At 41.3% G+C, this 26,213-nt stretch overlaps 1 protein-coding gene across 1 annotated transcript in view; it reads left to right on the top strand.

Annotated features, from left to right (window-relative positions):
• Positions 1-26,213, top strand: part of GRIA3 (glutamate ionotropic receptor AMPA type subunit 3) — a 300,197-nt gene that overhangs the window by 148,975 nt on the left and 125,009 nt on the right.

Genomic DNA, 26,213 nt, shown 5'->3' with positions numbered 1-26,213 from the left:
TATGAGAAAAAAATGTCTATGGTTTTTAAAATGTGAAAAAAAGTGAAAAAGCATCAGACTGGGGAAAAATACAATTCAATGGACCAAAATATATTCATTATTAATCTTGGATATTTAAATTTAAGACTGAAACATATTAGAAGAGTTGTTTTACCCTAAGCCAGATGGATATTCTGTTTGGAGTAAAGAGTCAAATAGAAATGTGGTGAAAGTTTATTATTTTCCTTAGAAGTCTCAGTTTGCCAGTTAATAACAAAGTGCCTATGCTGCCATAAACAAAACTGTAAGGGAAACATTTCCATTCTAATTCGATCCCAGTGTACCTAGGGGCCAAAACAGCTTCAGAGATTGAAATTATAGTGAGCAGCCATTGCTTGGGAGAGCTGTTTTATAGCAAATTAAATATTAACAATTTGTCAGATATGCCCCCATAAGAAGAGAATGCAAAGAAAAAAAAAAAAACACCACTAAGATAAGGGAAGAGAGGGGATGGGAAAGAAGAAGAACAAGGAAGGAAGGAAGGAAGGGAGGGAGGGAGGGAGAAAGGAAGGAAGCACTGACTCTGCATCACAGAGATACAAAGCTGTCCCCATCTCTAGTGAATCAACCTCACAAAAAATCTAGAGCACTAGCCTGGCTAAATCAAATTTCCCAACTAACATTGTCTTAAGCTCCTCAAATGATACACCCCTCCCTTCCAAAAGAAAAAAAAACTGCCTTTGATTTTCTTAGATCTTGAAAGTGAAGAATCAGGTCAGTGATGTTGGTGTATGTACTACATGCCCTCTAAAATTTTATACCAAAATAGCCTTAGTGGGTGACCTACTTACTAGCCTAAAGCAGAGGAACATCCTCCTTGTCATACTTTGTTTTCCTTCTTTTGTGCTAGTGACTTAGGCTTCTTGAATAGTGTACATTATGATAAGTCTTTGGGGTTTTATAGGATCTTATACTGGAGACTGGGATTTTTCAGCATGATGTAGTAGAAAAAGCAGTGGGTAGAGCTGTGAATTCAATATAGCTGTGGATATTGGGCACTTAAAATATCTATTCCTCATTTGTGTCATCTACAAAATGGGCAATACAATCCTCTCTTTCTCACATGATTGGTATAATTGCTTTGAAAAGCGTAAAATGTTATAGAAAAAAAATCATTATTACTAAACATTTTCAGGAAAACGAAACTAACATTATAACAAATTGAATCAGTTATACATATACATATGTCCCCACATCTCTTCCCTCTTGTGTCTCCCTCCCTCCAACCCTCCCTATCCCACCCCTCTAGGTGGTCACAAAGCACCTAGCTGATCTCCCTGTGCTATGTGGCTGCTTCCCACTAGATATATATTTTACGTTTGATAGTGTATATATGTCCATTCCACTCTCTAGCATTGTTCCAGCTTACCCTGCCCCCTCCCCATATCCTCAAGTCCATTCTCTGGTAGGTCTGTGTTTTTATTCCCGTCTTGTCCCTAGGTTCTTCATGACCATTTTTTTCTTTTTTAGATTCCATATATATGTGTTGGCATACGGTATTTGTTTTTCTCTTTCTGACTTACTTGACTCCGTATGACAGACTCTAGATCCATGCACCTCACTACAAATAACTCAATTTCATTTCTTTTTATGGCTGAGTAATATTCCATTGTATATGTGTGCCACATCTTCTTTATCCATTCATCTGTTGATGGACACTTAGGTTGCTTCCATGCTCTGGCTACTGTAAAGAGAGCTGAAATGAACATTGTGGTACATGACTCCTTCTGAAGTATGGTTTTCTCAGGGTATATGCCCAGTAGTCGGATTGCTGGGTCGTATGATAGCTCTATTTTTAGTTTTCTAAGGAACCTCTACTGTTCTCCACAGTAGCTGTATCAATTTACATTCCCACAAACAGTGCAAGAGAGTTCCCTTTTCTCCACACCCTCTCCAGCATTTAATGTTTGTAGATATTTTGATGATGGCCATTCTGACTGATGTGAGGTGATACCTCATTGTAGTTTTGATTTGCATTTCTCTAATGATTAGTGATGTTGAGCATCCTTTCATGTGTTTGTTTGCAACCTGTATATCCTCTTCAGAGAAATGTCTATTTAGGTCTTCTGCCCATTTTTGGATTGGGTTGTTTGTTTTTTTGATATTGAGCTCCATGAGCTGCTTGTATATTCTGGAGATGAATCCTTTGTCAGTTGTTTTGTTTGAAAATATTTTCTCCCATTCTGAGGGTTGTCTTTTCATCTTGTTTATGGTTTCCTTTGCTGTGCAAAAGCTTTTAAGTTTCATTAGGTCCCAGTTGTTCATTTTTGTTTTTATTTCCATTTCTTTAGGAGGTGGGTCAAAAAGGATCTGTCTGTGATTTATATCATAGAGTGTTCTGCCTATATTTTCCTCTAAGAGTTTTATACTGTCTGGCCTTACATTTAGGTCTTTAATCCATTTTCAGTTTATTTTTCTGTGTGGTGTATGGTGTTAGGGAGTTGGTGTTAGGGAGTGTCTAATTTCATTCTTTTACATGTAGCTGTCCAGTTTTCCCAGCACCACTTATTCAAGAGGCTGTCTTTTCTCCACTGTATATTCTTGCCTCCTTTATCAAAGATAAGGTGATCATATGTGTGTGGGTTTATCTCTGGGCTTTCTATCCTGTTCCATTGATCTCTATTTCTGTTTTTGTGCCAGTACCATACTGTCTTGATTACTGTAGCTTTATAGTATACTCTGAGTCAAGGAGCCTGTTTCCTCCAGCTCCGTTTTTCTTTCTCAGGATTGCTTTGGCAATTCGGGGTCTTTTGTGTTTCCACACAAATTGTGAATTTTTTTGTTCTACTTCTGTGAAAAATGCCAGTGGTAGTTTGATGGGGATTGCACTGAATCTGTAGATTGCTTTGGGCAGTATAGTCATTTTCATGATGTTGATTCTTCCAATCCAAGAACATGGTGAATTTCTCCATCTGTTTGTATCATCTTTAATTTCTTTCACCAGTGTCTTATAATTTTCTGCATACAGGTCTTTTGTCTCCTTAGGTAGACTTATTCTTAGATATTTTATGCTTTTTGTTGCAATGGTAAATGGGAGTGTTTCTTAATTTCACTTTCAGATTTTTCATCATTAGTGTACAGGAATGCAAGAGATTGTTGTGCATTAATTTTGTATCTTGCTACTTTACCAAATTCATTGATTAGCTCTAGTAGTTTTCTGGTAGCATCTTTAGGATTCTCTATGTATAGTATCATGTCATCTGCAAACAGTGACAGCTTTATTTCTTCTTTTCCAATTTGGATTCCTTTTATTCTTTTTTCTTCTCTGATTGCTATGGCTAAAACTTCCAAAACTATGTTGAATCATAGTGGCAAGAATGGGCAACCTTGTCTTGTTACTGATCTTATTGGAAATTGTTTCAGTTTTTCACCATTGAGGATGATGTTGGCTGTGGGTTTGTCATATATGGCCTTTATTATGTTGAGGAAAGTTCCCTCTATGCCTACTTTCTGGAGGGTTTTTATCGTAAATGGGTGTTGAATTTTGTCGAAAGCTTTCTCTGCATCTGTTGAGATGATCATATGGTTTTTCTCCTTCAATTTGTTAATATGGTGTATCACGTTGATTCATTTGTGTATATTGAAGAATCCTTGCATTCCTGGGATAAACCCCACTTGATCATGGTGTATGATCCTTTTACTGTGCTGTTGGATTCTGTTTGCTACTATTTTGTTGAGGATTTTTGCATCTATGTTCATCAGAGATATTGGCGTGTAATTTTCTTTCTTTGTGACATCTTTGACTGGTTTTGGGATCAGGGTGATGGTGGCCTCATAGAATGAGTTTGGGAGTGTTCCTCCCTCTGCTATCTTTTGGAAGAGTTTGAGAAGGATAGGTATCAGCTCTTCTCTAAATGTTTGACAGCATTTGCCTGTGAAGCCATCTGGTCCTGGGCTTTTGTTTCTTGGAAGATTTTTTTTTTTTTTTTTTTTTTTTTTTTGTGGTATGCGGGCCTCTCACTGTTGTGGCCTCTCCCGTTGCGGAGCACAGGCTCCGGACGCGCAGGCCTAGCGGCCATGGCTCACGGGTTTAGTTGCTCCGCAGCATGTGGGATCTTCCCGGACCAGGGCACGAACCCATGTCTCCTGCATCGGCAGGCGGATTCTCAACCACTGCGCCACCAGGGAAGCCCTCTTGGAAGATTTTTAATCACAGTTTCAATTTCGGTGCTTGTAATTGTTCTGTTCATATGTTCTAGTTCTTCCTGGTGCTGTCCTGAAAGGTTGTGCATTTGTAAGAATATGTCCATTTTCCAGGTTGTCCATTTTACTGGCATAGAGTTGCTTGTAGTAATCTCTCATGATCCTTTGTATTTCTGCACTGTCAGTTGTTACTTCTCCTTTTTCATTTCTAATTCTTTTGATTTGAGTCTTCTCCCTTTTTTTCTTGATGAGTCTGGCTAATGGTTTATCAATTTTGTTTATCTTCTCAAAGAACCAGCTTTTAGTTTTATTGATTTTTGCTATTGTTTCCTCATTGTTTTTTCATTTATTTCTGATCTTATCTTTATGATTTCTTTCCTTCTGCTAACTTTGGGGTGTTTTGTTCTTCTTTCTCTAATTGCTTTAGGTGTAAAGGTTAGGTTGTTTATTTGAGATGTTTCTTGTTTCTTGAGGTAGGATTGTATTGCTATAAACTTCCCTCTTGAACTGCTTTTGCTGCATCCCATAGGTTTTGGGTCATTGTGTTTTCATTGTCAGTTTTTTCTAGGTACTTTTTTATTTCCTCTTTGATTTCTTCAGTAATTTCTTGGTTATTAAGTAGTGTATTGTTTAGCCTCCATGTGTTTGTATTTTTTACAGATTTTTTCCTGAAATTGATATCTAGTCTAATAGAGTTGTGGTTGGAAAACATACTTGATATGATTTCAATTTTCTTAAATTTACCAAGTCTTGATTTGTGACCCAAGATATGATCTATCCTGGAGAATATTCCACGAGCACTTGAGAAGAATGTGTATTCTGTTGTTTTTGGATGGAATGTCCTATAAATATCAATTAAGTCCATCTTGTGTAATGTATCATTTAAAGCTTGTGTTTCCTTATTTATTTTCATTTTGGATAATCTGTCCATTGGTGAAAGTGGGGTGTTAAAGTCCCCTACTATGATTGTGTTACTGTTGATTTCCCCTTTTATGGCTGTTAGTATTTGCCTTATGTATTCAGGTGCTCCTATGTTGGGTACATAAATAAGTACAATTGTTGTATCTTCTTCTTGGAATGATCCCTTGATCATTCCATAATGTCCTCCTTTGTCTCTTGTAATAGTCTTTGTTTTAAAGTCTATTTTGTCTGATATGAGAATTGCTACTCCAGCTTTCTTTTGATTTCCATTTGCATGGAATATCTTTTTCCATCCCCCTCACTTTCAGTCTGCATGTGTCCCTAGGTCTGAAGTGGGTCTCTTGTAGACAGCATATATACAGGTCTTGCTTTTGTATCCATTCAGCCAGTCTGTGTCTTTTCTGGGAGCATTTAATCCATTTGCATTTAAGGTAATTATCAATATGTATGTTCCTATTCCTATTTTCTTAATTGTTTTGGGTTTGTTATTGTAGGTCTTTGCCTTCTTTTGTGTTTCTTGTGTTTCCTGCCTAGAGAAGTTCCTTTAGCATTTGTTGTCAAGCTGGTTGGGTGGTGCTGAATTCTCTTAGCTTTTGCTTGTCTGTTACAGTTTTAATTTCCCCACTGAAGCTGAATTAGACCCTTGCTGGGTAGAGTAATCTTGGTTGTAGTTTTTTCTCCTTCATCACTTTAAATATGTCCTGCCACTCCCTTCTGGCTTGCAGATTTTCTGCTGAAAAATCAGCTGTTAACCTTATGGGGATTCCCTTGTGTGTTATTTGTTGCTTTTCCCTTGCTGCTTTTAATATTTCTTCTTTGTATTTAATTTTTGATAGTTTGATTAATATGTGTCTTGGCGTGTTTCTCCTTCGATTTATCCTGTATGGGCCTCTCTGTGCTTCCTGGAATTGATTGACTATTTCCCTTCCCACATTAGGGAAGTTTTCAACTATAATCTCTTCAAATATTTTCTCAGTCCCTTTCTTTTTCTCTTCTTCTTCTGGGACCCCTATAATTTGAATGTTCGTGCATTTAATGTTGTCCCAGAGGTCTCTGAGACTGTCCTCAATTCTTTTTTCTTTATTCTGCTCTGGAGTAGTTATTTCCACTATTTTGTCTTCCAGGTCACTTATCCGTTCTTCTGCCTCAGTAATTCTACTACTGGTCCCTTCTGGAGAATTTTTAATTTCATTTATTGTGTTGTTCATCGCTGTTTGTTTGCTCTTTAGTTCTTCTAGTTCCTTGTTAAACATTTCTTGTATTTTCTCCATTCTATTTCCAAGATTTTGGATCATCTTTACTATCATTACTCTGAATTCTTTTTCAGGTAGACTGCCTATTTCCTCTTCATTGGTTAGGTGTGGTGGGTTTCTGCCTTGCTCCTTCATCTGCTGTCTGTTTTTCTGTCTTCTCATTTTGCTTATCTTACTGTGTTTGGGGTCTCCTTTTCGCAGGCTGCAGGTTGTTAGTTCCCATTGTTTTTGGTGTCTGCACACAATGGCTAAGGTTGGTTCAGTGGGTTGTGCAGGCTTCCTGGTGGAGGGGACTAGTGCCTGTGTTCTGGTGGATGAGGCTGGATCTTGTCTTTCTGTTGGGCAGGTCCACATCTGGTGGTGTGTTTTGGGGTGTCTGTGACCTTATTATGATTTTAGGCAGCCTCTCTGCTAATGGATGGGGTGGTGTTCCTGTCCTGCTAGTTGTTTGGCATAGGGTGTCCAGCACTGTAGCTTGCTGGTCCTTGAGTGGAGCTGGATCTTGGCGTTCTGATGGAGATCTCTTGGAGATTTCCGCTCTTTGATATTATGTGGAGCTGGGAGGTCTCTTGTGGACCAGTGTCCTGAACTTGGCTCTCCCACTTCAGAGGCACAGCACTGACTCCTGGCTAGAGCACCAAGAGCCTTTCATCCACATGGCTCAGAATAAAAGGGAGAAAAGAAAGAAAGAAAGAAAGAAAGAAAGAAAGAAAAGAAAGAAAGAAAGAAAGAAAGAAAGAAAGAAAGAAAGAAAGAAAGAAAGAAAGAACATAAAATAAATAAAATAAAAGTTATTAAAATAAAAAATAATTATTAAAAAAAATTTAAGTAATAAAAAAAGAAAGAAAGAAGAGAGCAATCAAACCAAAAATTAAATCCACCAATGATAACAAGTGCCAAAATCTATACCAGAAAAAACAAACAAACAAAAAAACAGTACAGACAGAACCCTAGGACAAATGGTAAAAGCAAAGCTATACAGACAAAATCACACACAGAAGCATACACATATACACTCACAATAAGAGAAAAAGGGAAAAAAAAAATATATATATATATATATATTGTTGCTCCCAAAGTCCACCGCCCCAATTTGGGATGATTCGTTGTCTATTCAGGTTTTCCAGAGATGCAGGGTACATGAAGTTGATTGTCGATATTTAATCCGTTGCTCCTGAGGCTGCTGGGAGAGATTTCCCTTTCTCTTCTTTGTTCACACAGCTCCTGGGGTTCAGCTTTGGTTTTGGCCCTACCTCTGTGTGTAGGTTGCCTGAGTGTGTCTGTTCCCACTCAGACAGGACGGGGTTAAAGGAGCCGCTGATTCGGGGGCTCTGGCTCACTCAGGCCGGGGGGAGGGAGGGGCACAGATGCGAGGTGAGCCTGCGGCGCCAGAGGCTGGCATAAGTTTGCACCAGCCTGAGGTGCGTCGTGCGTTCTCCCCGGGAAGTTGTCCCTGGATCAAGGGACCCTGGCGGTGGCGGGCTGCACAGGCTCCCGGGAGGGGAGGTGTGGAGAGTGACCTGTGCTCGCACACAGGCTTCTTGGTGGCGGCAGCAGCGGCCTTAGCATCCCATGCCCATGTCTGGGGTCCACGCTGATAGCCGCGGCTTGTGCCCGTCTCTGGAGCCCCTTTAAGCGGCGCTCTTAATCCCCTTTCCTGGCGCCCCAGGAAGCAAAGAGGGAGGAAAAAGTCTTTTGCCTCTTCAGCAGCTCCAGACATTTTCCTGAACTCCCTCCAGCTAGCCGTGGTGCACTAACCCCTTCAGGCTGTGTTCACACCGCCAACCCCAGTCCTGTCCCTGGGATCCGACCTCCGAAGCCCGAGCCTCAGCTCCCAGCCCCGCCCGCCCCGGCGGGTGAGCAGACAAGCCTCTCGGGCTGGTGAGTGCCGTTCGGCACCGATCCTGTGTGCGGGAATCTCTCCGCTTTGCCCTCTGAACCCCTGTGGCTGTGCTCTCCTCTGTGGCTCCAAAGCTTCCCCCCTGCCACCACCCCCCCATCTCCGCCAGTGAATGGGCTTCGTAGTGTGAGAAAACCTTTCCTCCACAGCTCCCTCCCACTGGTGCAGGTCCCCTCCCTATTCTTTTGTCTCTCTTTATTCTTTTTTCCTTTGCCCTACCCAGGTACGTCCCTATTCTTTTGTCTCTGTTTTTTCTTTTTTCTTTTACCCTACCCAGGTACCTGGGGAGTTTCTTGCTTTTGGGGAAGTCTGAGGTCTTCTGCCAGTGTTCGGTAGGTGTTCTGTAGGAGCTGTGCCACATGTACATATATTTCTGATGTATTTGTGGGGAGGAAGGTGATCTCCATGTCTTACTCTTTCGCCATCTTGAAGCTAACTCCCTGTCTTCTCTTTTAATGTCTCTCTATCTTCCTGTCTTCCATATGCACATTCACAGCATCTCTCATAATACTTTCTATACAATTTTTCAGGGAACATTGCTCAACGAAAAGTTTTAACAACACTCAAGTAAGGCTAGAGAGTTAATTTCACTTATTCTTTCCCCTCTTTCAAAAAATTGTCATAAAACTATCTACTCATGATTGCTTTCTTCACCATTTAAGGAATTTCTACTAGGCCATTAAGTACTGTGAGGTAGGAATCATGTTTCTCTTGTTCACTATTGTATATTCAGTGTCCAGTAGAGTGCCTGGCACACCGTGTTGTATGGAAAGATGGATGGGTGGATGAATGGATAGATGGATGATTATGAACAAGCACATTTCAGTAAGTTCTACTGTGATTTTGCTGTGCTTCCATCAAGAGGCAAAATGGTGCCTACTGCCACATGATGTGATTATTAAAGTACACATTTTCTCAAAGATTTAAGATGGTAGCTCTGTGCTCAAGCTTGTTCTGATATCATGAACTTGCCAAAATTTATTTCTTTATATAAAAATAGATTATTCATTAAATGAATTCTTAAAAGCAACAAATTTAACATAATATTTCTTTAGAGTAAGCATTTTTTAAAAATAAATTGACTAGTAAGATACAGAGATACCCACTTTTTCTTATTGGTTCCCAACCATTCTTGGCAAACATCGTAATTCACTCTACAGATTCTAGTTAGAAAGATAACATTTATAACTCAAATAGTATCAAGTTCTCCCCCGAAATGCGCCCATCCTCCAAAGGTATTTTCAACTTTGAGTTTATTTTCATGGAAGGAAACTTCTATAGTCTCTCATAAAATGATACTTTGTGCCACTATTTGAGGTAGAAGAACCTGTTAGACCATTACAACCCTATTCCCTATAGATGAGATTTTGGCATAAAGTAAATTCATAGTGTATTCTATATCTAATGGTGTTAATGCAAAGACCTCAATATGGTACAATTTTTCAAATATAAGCAGGTTTTCAATATATCACTATATAGCATAACCTCCCCATTTCATGATTTAAGTTCTAATTTTCCCTATGAATGTTCAAACCTTTATGGGGTAAATCAAAATTATTCCAATGTTTCTTTCCAAAGCTCTTTTTTTAATCTCTTTCAACTCTTCAGACCACAGCAGGAAAAAAAGATTCAATTAGGTGCTATTCTGTCTTTAATATTTCTCCTTAACAGTTAATCTATGAGGAAAGTATTCCAAACTTATAGCTGCAAGAATCAACACACAAAAAGGCAGAGCTTGAGACAGTTGAAACCATGAAAGGTTGTCAGAACTCAGAGAGAATACTTAGAAACTGCAGATCTTGAATCCAAGAATTAAGAACACTTTCCATAGGAAGATTTAGGTGTCCTAGGAAGAATGAACCATTGACCTGACCTGATACAACATTCCTATTACTCTGTTGTATTCATGAGGCCCTCCCCCACTGGTGGCCAGCTGCCCTACTTCAATGACCGACCTAAACATTCACTTTTGAAAAAGTTGCCTCTTATAGAGTTATCTACCCATGACTGAATAGATTCTCCATCCCAGTGCTGTGTCTACCTGTGGACTGCTTTTGAAGGTCAGGCCCCCTAAAATGAATGGCTCTGTTGGATGTTTAATATTTATCTGCATGGATTCTGTCGCTTACTAGCTGTGTGACCTAGAGCCAGTTGCTTAACTCTCTGAGCCTCCATTTCCTGGTTGTAAAATGGAAATGATAACTGTACCTCAATGAGTTAATATATGCAAAGCATTCAGAAAAGTTCCTGACACGTAGTGTTTACGTCGTGCTTTGATGCTAAACAAAGGGTTTTCACATAGATTATTTCATTTGAGCCTCACTATGGGAGGCAGGCAGGGCAGATGTGTTTATCCTAAATTTACAGATGATAAATTGATGCTTAGAGACATTTAGATGATTTGTCCTAATGTGGCTCTCTGCCCAATCCTAGTAAGTGGCAGAGCAAGGACGAAACTCAAGTCTTCTGACTCCTAGTCCAGTGCTCTTAGGCCTGCACTAAACCACCTTCCTTAATTTTAAGTCATTTATTAAATATTTAGCCAATGCCAAACCCTAGATTAGGCCTGTTCATCAAGTTACATCTTAGAACAACTGAAAAGCGATTGGACAAGATCCTGAGAAGCTCAGCAAAAAATGATAAAAGCATTAGAAAATAGGGCCTATGAGGAAAGGCTAAATGAGCTGGGGTTGTTTAGTCTGGTGAAAGAGAGCCAAGAGGCAGTTTAATCACTATTCTCAAGTATAAAGAGTTATCATAAAGAGAGCACTGACCAACCATTCTGCAGGCCTAAGGACAGTACCAGAGCAAGCGAGCTTAACTAGACTAGGGAGAGAGTCAGCATCAGAAAGTACTCATTACAAGGAGAGAGGAAACTGGAGGCAAGTAAAATCTCACCAGCTAGGGACGAAGTGAGAGTGTCATGGACATATATACACTACCAAACGTAAAATAGATAGCTAGTGGGAAGCAGCTGTATCGCACAGGGAGATCAGCTCGGTGCTTTGTGACCATCTAGAGGGGTGGGATAGGGAGGGTGGGAGGGAGACGCAAGAGGGAGGAGATATGGGGATATATGTATACGTATAGCTGATTCACTTCGCTGTACAGCAGCAACTAACACAATGTTGTAAAGCAATTATACTCCAATAAAGATGTTTAAAAAAAATATCTCACCAGCTAGGGCTATATGAATGTCAGGCCATTCTGAATTAGAATAGTCAGATCTAGAATAGTTTTAAGATTGTTTTCAGGAATATCCAAGTTAATCCTCTGTGTTGATAAGTAAATATCCTTATAGAAGACTTATTTTATTAAATAGGTAACAATATTTCCTAATTGCCTATTCACTGGATATCTTTTCCCTGGTTTTTTTTGGCCGCACCACGCAGCATGTGGGATCTTAGTTCCCCCGCCAGGGCCAGGGATGGAAACCGTGCACCCCACCCTCACCCCCGCACCTGCAGTGGAAGTGCAGTGTCTTAACCACTGGACCACCAGGGAAGTCCCCCCCCCTTCGGTCTTTACCATGTTTTTATTTTTTCCATAGATAATGCAAAGGTAAATCTCAGCATAGCCCCTGCTTGAATTATAGCATATGCAAACTTAATGGAGTCCAAACCAACATGTTCCAATGTGCTGTGCAGAAAGAATATAGAACGTCTGATTTCCCCTAGAAATATTTCAAGCTAAAATCACCTCCTCATGGAAAGCAGTCCTTCTTAAGGACAGAATCCTGAAGCAGGTCAATCTCTTAGGTACCTTTCATTTGACCTTGACTGTCACTTCAAAAACAGTCATTTTAAGAAACGAAACATCCAAGTTAGTAAGTCAAGTTTCTAAAGATAACAGTTGAAACAAGATGAACAAAATTAGGGGCCCTTGTAAAGTATGAGGCTATAACACAAAAGACACACTGCTCACTCCAAAATATGTCTGGCACTTTTGGTCACTTACAGCACTGTTGCCAATGGCTAGACCTCAGTCAAGTGAAACAAAAACGTTAGAGGCTTATGTCCTCTCCTTGTTTCACCCTCCACTCAGCACATACTGGTTCTGTCCAGTTCCTCTCCCCTCTTTGCTCCCACTCTGTCTCAGCCCTTACTCTCAACGATCCTTGTACAACATTGAGCTGACGTGCCAGTCCGTGTGACAGTTTGAGGGTATCATCTTCTCTTCTTGGAACATTGTGTGGTATGGTTGAATAAACACAAACTTGGGAATCCAACAGACGTGACTTCAAATCCTAGCTCCCTCACCTCCCTGTTGCATGACATTGAGGAAAGCGACAATTTTTTGAGGCTCAATTTTCTCATCTTCAAAGACTATTATTCCACTACCTTCCCTTCGTGGGATCCTCGTGAATTGGGAGGATCAAACGAGGTAACATGCGGAGAGCACCTAGCACGGTGCTTGGCATCCAGTAGGCACCTCATAACTGGTAACCATAGCTATTTGCTCATGAGTGGTAGGTTTTTGTGCATATGAAGATGAGTTATTTAGGGACTGTTGCTCAAGAACAGTGTCCTCATGGATCTTCCAAGATATCAGTTCAGTCTAACGTCTTATCATGAGACCAAAGTCTAAGACTTGAGCTATGCTGAGTTCACACTAATATGTTTAGCATGCTAGACAACCTGGTTTTTCTCCAATGTAATATTGGGTAAGACACATTGATTGATAAGCCCAAGGACTATCTGAGAATTAACTAGATTTTTCAGCGTCACTTAAAATAATTAAAGACACTACAGCCTTGAGCTACATATGACAACTGGGCATTTTTAATAACAAATATGTATCAAGTGCTTACAATGTTCCAGATACTATTTTAATCAATGTGGGTGGATATATGCCTGTTTCTATATCTCATGTGAGTTAATCCTCATATTAGCCCTAAAAGGCAGATGGGAATATTATCTCCATTTAACAGATGGAGGGATTGAGACTTAGAGGTCATACGGCTAATGATTGGTGGAGCTAGAGTTTGAACTCAGGGAATCTGGCTCCAAATGCTGTTAATCACTACATTTACCAGCCCTGCATCTGACAGAGGTTTTCAATCGGAATAGATTCAGCCAGAGGTTATAAGAGATAAGCATCCTGATGAAGCCTGGAGCAGCAGCTTTGTTTACAACAAGCACTGTTAAACAACAAGAATTTCACAGATGTTTTCTCCACTTGACAAGGATCCGTATTCCATTAACACACGGAATTGGAAATGTGCCCCTTAAACCTACCCAGGTTCATTTACTTGTGGCTCCAAAACAATCTAACTGTGCAATGGGCTGCCCAAGAGTAGGACTAAATTGTGAGGGGCGCTTTCTCAGAGTGATTTGTAAGTACAACTAGAATTTCCAGCTGCGTGCATTCATTCTCAGATAAAGAACCACAATCTTCATTATTTTAGCAAAAACTGCCCTAGGGGTTGCGCATTTCCTCCTTCCCTTACTAGGGAATAACTTGAAGGTAACTGGCAAAGTCCGGAAGGTACAACTCCCCTTCCCTCCATTAACTCCTGGAAAAGCAAGCATAAAATAAGACTGGTTCTGGAAAAGCATAAATGCCCATAGGATACGCATGCGGGGTGGGCGCTCAGCTTTTCTGGGCCACTAGACTTGAGCACCCAGTATCACCCCTAAACCCAGGTGATAACGACTACTGCCCCTTCTATCATAAACACTGGAACGCAAAGACATTTTTTTTTTCCTTTTTGGTCTTCAGAGTTTTTTGAAAGGTTAGTAGCTGGTTGAACATCATGGGGAGAAAGGAAAAGGACACATAAGCCAAACTGGGCTCCCAGATCAGAGCAAAAAGTCACATGGGGCCAAGGGCAGGGGCAATGAAGGAGAAAATGACAACTCATGCCATAGGAAACCAGAGAAAAATGGCTAATTTTGTTTAAAATTGGCCTCCCCGAATGACTCTAAGTGAAGGGGTTTGGCAGATAAGTTTTTTCAGATAACTGCACTCCCTCCCTGTATACGTTTTGGAAGACACGTAGAATTGCTCGGCAACTCCAAGTCAGAAAAGTGAGCCGTTGGGATTGGGGAACTTACTGTCCTTGGCTTCTTGGAGAACTTGACAGGTCCACCCCATCCTGGTTTCAGGTAGATCCAGTGTCCACCCAGGAGTTCTGAGCCCTGGGCCGAGCTTCCACCCCACCCTGCCCTACCCTGCCCCAACAGGGTCTATGAGATAGAGAATCTCATGTGTGTGTCCTCAGGAAAATGAAACTCAAGAACTGAGAGACTGATTTCCCATAAGTGCCTAACTTACAGACCTCCAAGCCTTATCTCCCGTCAAGGATCTCCTACCATCCTCAAGCCAGTGAACTTACTCCTTGTGCTGTGGTTGGGCAAGTTCCCCTCCCGTGCTCCCCTCTTTGTGCTCCTTGCCCATACCTGCAGCCCACCCCAAACCCTCAACAGAGTCCTCTGTAGCTTGCTACACTTTGTATTTCCTGAACTGCAGTTTCTCTACTACTACCAAAGAAGCTCAATTTCTGGTAGTTTGAGCTTAACCTCAGTTTATCTCTTTAGTTAGGTTGACAGGTGGATACACAGACCAGGCCACGGCATATCTTGCTTTTGGACTTTGTCACATTTAGGTGCATGGTATACAGTCCTCCATTTGTACTCTTGCTGTGGGCCCCCAAAATGTCAGGGGTGAGCCTGCTCCTGTCTCTCTCATGGCCTAAAAACATAAACGCCCCTGTCAAAATGTCCAATTTATTCCTGGAGAGTAGGTTTTTCTGAATAGTCTCATTCGGTGTGAATGTAGCTCTTCCGATCACCTACCGTGATATTTGCCTGGTGAGGCAGGGTTGAGGAGGGTGCTTTTGCACGGTAATGGAATCTCTGACTAGTTTAAATGCTAGGGAAAGTTAATCAAGTATCTGGTGGAACTGGGATAGAGAGTGAACCCGGAGATGTTTATCCTACTTCCTCTCTCTCGGGGGTGGGTACAAGCTACTCCAGAGACTCTTCCTGATGCTCTTGCATTCTTTGCTTTATTCCATAGATATTCCCTTTCACCCTATCCAAAGTCAAAACAAGAAGATGGACATGGTTAGGGGACATGGTTAGGATAAATTAGAGGTCTGAAGGGGCAGCGACAGAGAAGTAAGTTACTCGAATTTCTCCTCCTCCTTTCTGTGCCCATTGCCACAACCCACCATATGTCTGGTCAGATCCTTTTCAACACTAGAGGTTGTCTAAGAAAGAGTCTCTATACTTAGCATGCCAAAGTTCTTCTAGAGATCTGCTTTCAGAGGCATGGTTAGAAGCTGAGACTTAAACACTTTTCCACCACCACGTACTAGTGGTTCTATACTTCACACTTAGGTCTATGTCCTCCATGATATTCACATTATATGGTGGGCTGCATACTAGATAGGAGACAGCACAGCTACACTGGAGACCCCCTGAACCAAAGCAGGATGCCATTTATTTACCAGCCTGTGTCTACAGGTGGACTGAAGGAGGCGTCTTTCAGAGTCTTCAAAAGACAAACCCAGGTCAAGGATTTGGCAGGTGTTACTTACCTGGATTTCAAAGGGCAACGTGAGGCCATACCCGCATGATAGAGAAACAAGATGCCATACAGAATAGGACCTCTCGGAGTGGATAAAATTGCCTAGCTACCTAAGAAATCACTGCATAAATAGGCAACTCACGAAAAAGAAGGAAGGCAAAGGTATCAGACCTCTAGAACAAGTATTGTAATTTACAAGGAAAATTTCCCAGACAAGGGCCAGTCAACTGTTCTGGGATTAACATCACACAAGAGCTTATATTCAGAGTACTGTACTGGGCACTGTTAGGAGAAACAAAATTTCTCTTTCTTTCCTTTTGAAAATTCGTAACAGCCCCTAGCAAGGTGAATCAAGTTAGAGCACAATACCTCACCAAGTGTAAAATAATGTAATAAAGTCTAGGTACACATATGCTGTAGAATAAAAGGAATTAGAAAGGCCTGCAGCTTATTTTTGTATATGAGTAAACTAATCATAAAGTCATAAAATGTGAGGTCAAAGGCTTTCTAAGACCTATGCCTCTCCATCTTCTTCTGCCAGGCACGTGTTAAGGCCCATATGTAAAACAAGAGATCCCGTTCCTCTTTGCTTTCCCTGCTCCTCAGTCTCCTAATAGACATGCTTCCAGACATAGATGAATACATAGCCAAGCATACCCACTGGCCTTCCTTCATCTCTTACTGTATGTAACTAGATGTACCATTTCCTTCCCCCACCTCCAGCCATTCCAGGTTTCTCTCTATAAATTGGTTGCCTCATTCATCCCTTTCAGGGGCCCTTTTTCTTACCTCACCAATCACGGTGTCCAGTGGTCTCTATGTCTTACCCTAACGACATGGTGATTGAATCCTATTACTTAACATATCTCAGACTACCCTAATAAACATTTTGAAGCAAAAATGCACCCCCAAATGGCAGCAGTGTCCCCAAAGCAAAACCTATGGTTGGATTTCTTTTTTTTTTTTTTTTTAACATCTTTATTTGAGTATAACTGTTTTACAATAGTGGGTTAGTTTCTCCTTTACAACAAAGTGAATCAGTTATACATATACATATGTTCCCATAACTCTTCCCTCTTTTGTCACCCTCCCTCCCACCCTCCCTATCCCACCCCTCTAGGTGGTCACTAAGTACAGAGGTGAACTCCCTGTGCTATGCTGTAGCTTCCCACTAGCTATCTAATTTACATTTGGTAGTGTGTATATGTCCCTGCCACTCTCTCACATCGTCACAGCTTACCCTTCCCCCTCCCCATATCCTCAAGTCCATGCTCTAGTAGGTCTGTGTTTTATTCCCTCCTACCACTAATCTCTTCATGACATTTTTTTTTTTTAGATTCCATATATATGTGTTAGCATACGGTATTTGTTTTTCTCCTTCTGACTTACTTCACTCTGTATGACAGATTCCAGGTCTATCCACCTCATTACAAATAACTCAGTTTCATTTCTTTTTATGGCTGAGTAATATTCCATTGTATATATGTGCCACATCTTCCTTATCCATTCATCTGTTGATGGACACTTAGGTTGCTTCCATGTCCTGGCTATCGTAAATAGAGCTGCAATAAACATTTTGGTACATGTAGTGGGATTGCTGGGTCATATGGTTCTTAAAGATGCTCACTGCAGATGTGGTTTCTCTCAAGTCCAGCCTACCATTCTCCAGACCCTAGGTGAGTAGGACCCTGTACTTGCAGTAAAAACCTTCAACATGTTAGGTGATTTTAACACTCCCTAGCAGCCTTAAATAAACTTGTTCCCTAAAATGCAAAGATATTTATCCTAAGAGTTAGTAGCAGACGTCAGTATTCTATATTTAGAGATTTTAATCTCTGGCTTATTAAAAAGGATGGTCTAATTCTCTGGTCATACTTCACACGAGACTGGCTTCGTGAATATTTAGAAGCAAATCCCCTCTGGGAAAATAAAGAGAAAAAACTCATTCAAGATCGTTACTTTGAAACAGCAAGACTCTTGTTTATTTTAGATGCTAGACACTTTGTGTCAGAAAGGAAATGCTCCCGTTCAACCAACAGTTCCCTCCCCTTCTCCCATTTTTAAAAATTGTGATACCTCATTCTTTGCTTGATTATTTCCTATGAGGTTTGGAGGTTTAACTTTAAAAAATAAATGCAAATTCAAATAAATTTTCATTAGGGAACCTCATGAGAGTCCTTGGGATGACTGGAAACATCCTGGAGTTTTATTTTTTTTTTATTATTTTTATTTTTTTTGCGGTACGCGGGCCTCTCACTGTTGTGGCCTCTCCCGTGGCGGAGCACAGGCTCCGGACGCGCAGGCTCAGCGGCCGTGGCTCACGGGCCCAGCCGCTCCGCGGCACGTGGGATCTTCCCGGACCGGGGCACGAACCCGTGTCCCCTGCATCGGCAGGCGGACTCTCAACCACTGCGCCACCAGGGAAGCCCCATCCTGGAGTTTTATAAAGCAGAGTACGGAAGTCTCGAGGCAGGAGACCTAGGTGCCAGCCCCAAGCTGTATGAGTTTGAAAAGTCACCCTATCGCTCTGTGCCTCCATTTCCTAAATTGTAAAAATGAATGTGTTGCATATGATGGTCCCTTCCCATTCCAACAGGCTATGATTCCCAGCGCTGTGAAAAACAATTCACTTCAAGAACTACTGATTGAGTCCTGACCCATTTGACCATACCCAGCGCTAGATACGGTGGGAAGGGGAAAGGACAGGTCTGCCATGCTACGGTAGTAGGGGTGATAAGGCAACGCGATAATTCTGGAAGGTAGAATACGATAAGTATCTAAAAATGTGTGAATCAACTTTCCTGCTTTCTCAGATTTCCAGGCTAGTGACCATCACTGAGTGCTTCTTTGCTGACTGAGAATCTTGCTCGGATGCCCTGTGCACATAGAAAAGTATAGTACATTGCAGTAAAGATTTATTAAATCAAAAGACCTTCTCTCCCACCCATTAACACCAACATTTTAGGACCAAGGCTGGTACCTTATTCTAAAATTATAAAAATATGAACCAATTCAAATGGAAAAATAAAATACAAATACCCTCCTTCGTTTTGAGTTAATCCCATCACTTAGATCAAGAGAGACCTCAGATCCATTCTTTAAAAAAAAAAATAGAAAGAAAGGAAACATTAACCATAGATAACTATTTTATCCCTCCACAGGCAATGAATATGTTTTCAATTAGCACGGGCGGAAAACACCCCGACACCTGTTCCTCTGTATGGCTGACACTGTGAGTGTCCCCGTTAAGCCTCTGCAGGCACCGAGAGATTTTGACAAGGTCCTGTGGGTTAGAGTTACTGGCTTGTAAACATTAATGAATTTTTTAGAATCATCATCCAGCTTTATGAGGAAAATTTCCCAGATTAAGAGCAACAAAAATATAGCAATTAGAAGGTTCATCACACAGCTGCCTGATCACAGGAGTCATGTCCTAGATTCCAACAGATGCTGTAACAAACAGTTTCATAAGGGCTTCAAGAACCACAGTTTACAACAGCGACACAAAAGCGACTTATTATTCAAGCTCACATTGCCACGGGACCCTTATATTTTCAATAATTTAGACCTCTAGACTCCCTTACAGAGAGACGCCAAGCCGATGCAAAATAAGTGCAGTATCAAAAAATAAAACAAAACGTGCAGACTCAATTTCTTTACTGCACTAACACTGAAGGGCAAAGGCCATTGACTGATCCATGCCAAGGTCTGAACTTTGATGAGACTGAGGGTGGGAAAGAGCCCTCGATCAGTTTGATGCCTTTGTTACCAACAACCCACCTGGATCTTTTAGTCAAATCAATCCCACCCTTGTTGGAGCAGCTTGCTTTCTGTCCAGACTTGACAGAGTCAGACTTGTCTCTGCCCCAAGGTTATAACAAATTGACAAGTGAGGGTCACAGTTCAATGGGCCAGGGCTTGGGGAGACTGGTGGCAATTAATGTCATGTCACCAGAGGTAGAGCTAAAGTGGAAGGGATTAGTAGCCAGACACCCCTGTTCTCTCTCCAACCTTTTGAAAAAGATACATAACTACCAAGCAGCCTTCCAGATGTACACATACAGCCAACACCCTACTCTGAAAAAGAATAGCAATTGACAGATATCTTCTGAAGTCATCTAGCACTACAGGCCAAAGACCAGAAAGGCGGCTGAGTTCTATCTCAAGATCCCTGGGTGACCTTGCAACCGCCAGAAAAAGCCTTCCCTGCCTTACCAGAATGACATTAAGATGAATCAGACAATTTCTCTAAGGTATTCGAAGATTCCCTGGAGAGAATCCCTGGCAAGTCCACAAATATCAAGCATTATAATTAGAGTCACTGCACCTCATTCTTTAAGGAGGAGAAAATGAACAAAGAAAGGAATGTGTAGTCACTGAGCCTGAAAACTCAAAGAGCATTTAAGCTCCTTCTATAATCTGAGGCAGGTCTCAAGAGAGGGGGACTGACGGTGGTGGAGTAAGAGAAGAGTTTGGTGGTTAGGACATGCTCCCCGAATATTTGGAGCCTTCATATTGTCTTTGACGGTGTGCTGTTACTTTTCTATGATCTTCTTAAAGGTTTGGATTTGTGAGTGCTACCAAGAGGGTGGCAAGTGCTTTGATTATGGTTTTGTGGGCCAAACAGGACTGTCCTACCATAGCGGGGTTAACTGGTCATAAACAAGGGTACTGTATTCAAACTTCTGTGCTTTAACTTACATTGTTTTCATGCTTTTCATTGTCCCAACAGTGGAAAGTTTGGCTCTAGCTATAACTGGATCATTATTGAGGACAGGGGCAGGAAGGGTGCCCACCCATCTTAAGCATGGGGACATAGAAAAGGGAAAACTGGATGAACTGATTTGAAACAATGCTATCTAAAAGACACACACACACACACACACACACACACACACATACTTGCAGACGTAAATAAGAGGGCAGAACCAAATGGAGTGACATCTCAGTAATACTCGGTGTTAGATTAAGAAATGAGGATCTAGGGACCCTGAAGCAATGGACTAGACAGTCTAAGAAGGTCCTATAGAAAGCTTCTTAATGGCAATTCTTAAGTGCCTTTCCATCATTACTATCTCTTCAGCAGCTCTGAGAGCCCTTTTCACTTCTCTTGACCTATTTCAAACTACTGCCTGTGCTTAACTTGAGAACCTCCTACTCAATAAATTGCTTCTCCTCCCTCTTCCCTGGCCAATATAAAATCAATTGTTGCTTGACAGACTGCTTTGTTGCCATTTTCTCAAAGGCACAAAGGAAAGAAACACATCTTATTTGTACATACATTAACTTAATTTCAGTCTCACCCACTCAAGCACAGCGCAATCCTTCAAACTCTGACCCTAGCCCATTTGCTACTTGGTGTCCATGGCAACCACCACCAGCTGCTCAGAGAGAGTTGCAAGGAGTGGCGGGAAAGTGCATCTCCCAACAGAGCCATTAACTCTTCTACATTAGCTCCCTTGATAACAGGTAGCACAAGACCCACCCCTGAATCCTCAGGCACTTGCTTTCATTTCATGCTCCTCCCCAGAAGAGTTAGGGGCTGCTTCTCACACCCAACCTGTTGAAGCTAAAGCACCCATTATGAAATGTTGAAACTAAGTAGGAGGGCACTTTTTGCCCGGGACAACTTCCCAGTAGTATTCTTCCCCAGCGACTCAGTCCACTGCAGCCTCCACCACCACATCTTGCTTGCTGAATTACAGGCAGTGACCTCAACACCCCCCCAAAAAAACAATACACGTGAAATCCTAGCCACTTCCTTTTATGGTCCCTACCACTCGGTGACCTACAACTCATTCTCTTCACTTTCTTAACTCATGTCAAGAATGTATGCATGATCATCTCACCATCAAACTATATTTTTAAAGAAAAAGAGCAATGTTAATAATGGTCCAGGTAGTGGAGGATTTAGGAGCCAAGAGAAAATGGTGTGGTTTCTCCACATATAAAAAAAGCTGCTCAGTCTTCAAACTGTTCATGAGTTCCATATTACTGGCTTTGCTCAGAGCTTAGCTGAACAGTTGTCAGATGGAGATGAATTTCCCTTTTACCATACTCCAGAGGAAGATGGGGACGGTTTCGTTTGCAATCTCATTGCAGCAGAACCCAACACATCTACCAAAGACTTTTTTGCATAAAGAGGACTAGTACAGAGTCGATTCTTTGTGGAAACTGGAAAGGACCCGTTACCCAAATGTCCTCTTCATAGAATCTACATAAATAAGAATAATATTTGAAGTGGCAGAAACAAGTGAATGGTTTTATCTTCTCAACTGCATGAAAAAAAGGAAGCAGAAGGCTCTTAGGCACAATCCTTTCCAGCAGAGCTGCTGAAATGTAAAGAGACTGTTTTAAGCTGTCCTTGAAAGTAAGACATTCCTATCCATGCTATCTGTGTCTGTTGTCCTGGATAAGAGCTAGTAATAAGTTGAAAGGAAAAGTGAAAAGCAAATAAGACATTGTTGCAGCCCTCAAGGAGCTCGTGGGGTTAGTAGGGAAGCAGTCAAGTGAACAGATGATCGGGTCTAAGTGCAATGACAGAGGGGGAACACAGATCCTAATGGGAATGCACAAGAAACATGCGTGACTCGGAGATCAGGGAGGCTTTCTCCTGATGATTTGTTGAACTGAGGCTTCAAGGGCCAATAGTTCACCTGGTGTGGTGGAAATTTATCTTTGCATAGGTATGACAAGCTCACTTGTCAGAGTGAATGCTAATAAGCAGTGCTAATTAGGAAACTGAGAATAACTCAGATGTCATAAAGCAGAATGGTTGAAACTTGATACCAATAAGCAGATAGGCTATATTGACCAGAACACGACTCTACCTTTCATCATGACTTTGGATCCTCAAGAAACAGAACTTTTTGCACTAGGGAATACGGTGACTTGATATCTGAAAGGAGGAAGGTTCTGCTTAGGGATTAAACTATCCCATCATTTTACGATGAAGAAACTGAGGTGCTGAGAGAGGGACTAATACATAGTGGCCATACAAGTAGTGAGTGAAAAAACACAGATTTAAACCCAGATCTGATTCCAATGTCCATCTTCCTTGTGCCACACCACCCAAGACTACGCCAATACAGGGACCAAATAGATATCTACATATGGGTTCCCCTGAAAAGGCCACTTGCCTTCTCACCCCCATCCCACGTCCCGCCCAACTGCCTGGAATTAGTGTTTAGGTCAAGAGTCTGGTAAGAAAACATACTAAACCAGAAAGATAACATTTGAAGTGAATATAAATTCTCACCCTTTTTCCTTGTATTTGGAGTCTTCTTCTTTCTCATCATCCACAAACACTGACTGAACATCTGCCTACAGGGCACCGTGCTGAATGATATACACACTAATGAGTTTCAACTGGGGTCCTGCCCCCAAGGACTTACTGGGATGGCCGGACACATGCCTAGTTTGGGTAAATACTTAGTAGTCTGAGGGAAAGATGAGAGGTAGAAACAATATACGAATTCACAGGAGGGAGTGATCACCAGACAACCAAACTAGAATATAGATAGGCTTCATGAGGGCAGGGTGCTTTGTGTTTTGTTCACTGCCATATCCCCAGCACCTAAAACAGTTTGGAACCTAGTAAGTGCTCAATAAATATTTGTTGAATTAAATAAATAGCTTCTTGACATTTTCCAGGGGGAGAAAAGTCCGGACGTTTATCACTTGGGGGATAATTCCCAGTCGTTTATTTGTTCACTATGAACTCAAGCTCTTTTCAGCAAAAGGCACAGCCCTTTGATAGCAATGCAATTCTGGGAGACATGACTCCATTATTTGCTTGGCTCATCTAACAAGGCAGAACACAGATTCTGATTTCAAAGCAAGCTCCTTTAATGAGTTTTGGTTAGGCTTAAATGATAAACAGTTGTGATAACTGTCCGTTAAGGGGAACTCAAGCGGGCGTCACAATACAATTCCTTTTGAAAAGTAGAATCCAGAAAGAAAAACAGCTTCAAGAGCAGTCATTTGTGCGTCCCCAAATGGTCAAGTTCTTGGTCTTCCAAGGCTCTGTATTGGGTTATGATTTTGTCACTTGTTTATCTTTATCATTGTACAAATTCTTATTGCCTTTGGCTTCCGGAGCTTGGGAAGATATGTGTAATTGGAATGTATCAGAACAGTGAAGGGAAACCAAGCATTCACATAAAAAAATTAGTGAAGATAAAGCCAACCTGCTCTCACTGTGACTTACACTAACCTCGTGGTACCACAGTGCTGCGCCAGCATGTAATTTCAAGTCAAAGATTTATATTAACATGAATGGAGAAGGATCCGATTTTGTAATAAAAAAAGAAATGCTAAATGTGTGTGCTCTCTGACTTCTTCCTAAAGCACACAAAGCTGAAATCATTTTCAGCTCTGCGGGCGCACCTCCTAAGATATTAGAACATCACGTACCACCACACAGATACGGTGCTGAACATACTGCCTGCTGTGATTCTTTCACCCCTCAAGGGGTGCAGTTCAGAAAGCACTAGGTTTATGGCAGAGTAGAAGGAAAAAAATAAAAAAGAGAAACACACCTAGAGTAGTATTATACTCTAAAATCAAAAGTCTCTGATTATGAAACTTTCCTGGATTAAAGCAAGAATAAATACAGCCTTGTAGAGCTTTATATATTTTTTTCAAAGCAGTTTTGCAAAGTATCTCCTTCCATCCTCTGAGGCTGGTAGGGTTAATAGTGGTTTCTCCATTACATAGATGAGAAACAGACAGAAGGAGGTTAAATAACTTGCCTGAGATCACATCGTTAAGAGAGCTGAATTCTAGTTCTTGTTTCCAAAACAGCTACACCCATTTTACGCCTAGAAGGACGCATTTGGAAAGCAGCAACGGAAGTCTTGCTATACCATAGTAACTATGCCCTAACCCAGTGAGCTCCCCTGCTTTTGAAAGATATGGCAAATAACATTTACTTGGGGCTTGGGCATTTCTCCTTCCCCCTTCCTCACTCTGTTTCCTGAAAGAACAATTAAGATCCGTCTGGGACTAATTATAGAGATTCTTGAATTTGAACTTGAAGCCATTACCCAATTGAGGTCACTTATTTTAAATTAACTTGCCTGGTCAGAACACAGTTTGGTTATCTTCAGAGCCCAGCGCGGAGAGGCACCAGCTCACTCAGACTTTTAATTAACTAGCTAAATAACCTGCACTGTAACGAACTGCCTATGATTTGATGGAGTCATTCATTTGCATTAAGACAAGGATCAAAATGCATTGTCCGAGCTTCAGGGACTGAGTCTTAGAAACCTTCACACAGTCTCTTGTTCAAGGCTGTGAGCCTCTTCCCTTTGGTTCCCTCTAATTATTTTTCCTGTGCTTTTGTTCTGATTATCCAACATTTATCACAAGTGCAGCTTGTGATTAAACAATGACAACTCATGTCATATGCTGATAGGGAATCGAAAACGGGAGTCATGATCATAGGAACCAAGCCCAAGGCTTTGAGAAATACTTAGGGGAAACCAAAGGGGAATTTCCCAGGATGCGCCACAATAAAGGAGAATTTCCAAAGATTGAGGCTATAACTGCTCCGTACTTAGGTAATAATACATAATAAAAGTAGGTACTCAGTCTTTATTGAATTGAATCCACAGTGGGAGCTGATCATTCCACAGAAACAATGGTAGTTCTTATGATTCGTAAGTATCATTATAGCCGCTAACACTTAGTGACTGGGCTTGGAGTCAGACACGTATGATTTTGACTCCAGGCTCCATCATGTTCTGCCTGTACGGCCTCAGGCAAGTTACCCAACTTCTCTGTGCTTCAATTTCCTAACATGGAAGATGAAATTAATTGTAGTGCCTAACTTGCAGGGTTGTGTAAGGATTCGATGAAATAAAGCACGTACCAAAATCACTGTACACGGTGCCTTGTACACAGTAAGTGCTCAATAAATGTTAGCTTACGTTTGTCTTCTGTCCCACCACCAGGCCTTTGTCCAGAGCATTTTCTCATTCAAAATCTAGTCTAAAAGACATCTTCCTCTCCAGGGCGGAAGGCTCCCTTGCATCTGAGCTTGTTCAATGCCCATCCCCGCAGTACATTTTTCTAGATTTTATGTTATTTTAAATGGCACCTTCAGTCTACTGCCTCATAAGCAATGTGGACTTTTCTTCAGGGTGTACCGAAGCCTTCTGTGTTAGAAACATTTATTAAGCACCACCTTGGTGCCATACACCGGGGCTGTGTGCTGTGGGGAAAAAGATGAGTAAAGAGAGAGAGGGGTAGAAGAAAGGGAAGGAATATTGGTTGAATCCCCTAATATCATGGGCATTGTGCTGAGAATTCTGCATTTCTGCATTTAGGCCTTACAATAACCTTAAGAAATAGCTGCCATTATGATCCCTACTTTATAGATGTGGAAAGTGAGCATCGGCGAGGGAAAATGACTTGTCCAA

Source organism: Kogia breviceps, chromosome X, assembly GCF_026419965.1.
Source record: "Kogia breviceps isolate mKogBre1 chromosome X, mKogBre1 haplotype 1, whole genome shotgun sequence".
Taxonomy (NCBI): domain Eukaryota; kingdom Metazoa; phylum Chordata; class Mammalia; order Artiodactyla; family Physeteridae; genus Kogia; species Kogia breviceps.
Note: the sequence above shows the minus strand (reverse complement) of the source record. Positions and strands in the feature narration are given on the sequence as shown.